Raw genomic sequence first — 1,201 nt, 5'->3', positions numbered from 1 at the left:
GAACCTGAGAGGACCTTGAAGCGAAAGCTAAGAGAAGCCAAAACACAACCCTCTTTAAAGGACCTGACCGAATTCTTCAAAAAAGAAGAACACATGGCAGCCGAAAACAACAACAATGCCAACAATGCAAGGAAGGTGCTGGGTGACTTTACTGCACCTACTCCCGACTTCTATGGGAGAAGCATCTCTATCCCTGCCATTGGAGCAAACAACTTTGAGCTTAAGCCTCAATTAGTTTCTCTAATGCAACAGAATTGCAAATTCCATGGACTTCCATTGGAAGATCCTCATCAGTTTTTAGCTGAGTTCTTGCAAATCTGTGACACAGTCAAGACTAATGGGGTTGACCCTGAGGTCTACAGACTGATGCTATTCCCTTTTGCTGTAAGAGACAGAGCTAGAATATGGTTGGACTATCAACCTAAAGAAAGCCTGGACTCTTGGGAAAAGCTAGTCAATGCCTTCTTGGCAAAGTTCTTTCCACCTCAAAAATTGAGTAAGCTTAGAGTGGAAGTCCAAACCTTCAGACAGAAGGATGGAGAATCCCTCTATGAAGCTTGGGAAAGATACAAACAATTGATCAGAAAATGTCCTTCAGACATGCTTTCTGAATGGAGCATCATAGGTATTTTCTATGATGGTCTCTCTAAACTATCCAAGATGTCTTTGGATAGCTCTGCTGGAGGATCTCTTCATCTGAAGAAGATGCCTACAGAAGCTCAAGAGCTCATTGAAATGGTTGCAAATAACCAATTCATGTACACTTCTGAAAGGAATCCTATGAACAATGGGACAAGTCAGAAGAAAGGAGTTCTTGAGATTGATACTCTGAATGCCATATTGGCTCAGAACAAGATATTGACTCAACAAGTCAATTTGATTTCTCAAAGTCTGTCTGGAATGCAAAATGCACCAAGCAGTACTAAGGAAGCTTCATCTGAGGAAGAAGCCTATGATCCTGAGAACCCTTCAATGGAAGAGGTGAATTACCTAGGAGAACCCTATGGAAACACCTATAATTCTTCATGGAGAAATCACCCAAATTTCTCATGGAAGAATCAAGAGAGACCTCAACAAGGTTTCAACAACAATAATGGTGGAAGAAATAGGTTTAGCAATGGCAAGCCTTTTCCATCATCTTCTCAGCAACAGACAGAGAATTCTAAGCAGAACCCCTCTGACTTAGCAACTATGGTCTCTG

The 1,201-nt window shown here is 41.5% G+C and overlaps 1 non-coding gene across 1 annotated transcript; it reads right to left on the bottom strand.

Annotated features, from left to right (window-relative positions):
- Positions 1–498: 498 nt before the first annotated feature.
- On the bottom strand, positions 499–606 carry LOC130983688 (small nucleolar RNA R71). The gene has a single exon (XR_009087667.1). It is a non-coding gene; the product is annotated as a small nucleolar RNA R71 (small nucleolar RNA).
- Between the last annotated feature and the right edge of the window lie 595 nt (positions 607–1,201).

This window comes from Arachis stenosperma, chromosome 5 (assembly GCF_014773155.1).
Source record: "Arachis stenosperma cultivar V10309 chromosome 5, arast.V10309.gnm1.PFL2, whole genome shotgun sequence".
NCBI classification, from domain to species: domain Eukaryota; kingdom Viridiplantae; phylum Streptophyta; class Magnoliopsida; order Fabales; family Fabaceae; genus Arachis; species Arachis stenosperma.
Note: the sequence above shows the minus strand (reverse complement) of the source record. Positions and strands in the feature narration are given on the sequence as shown.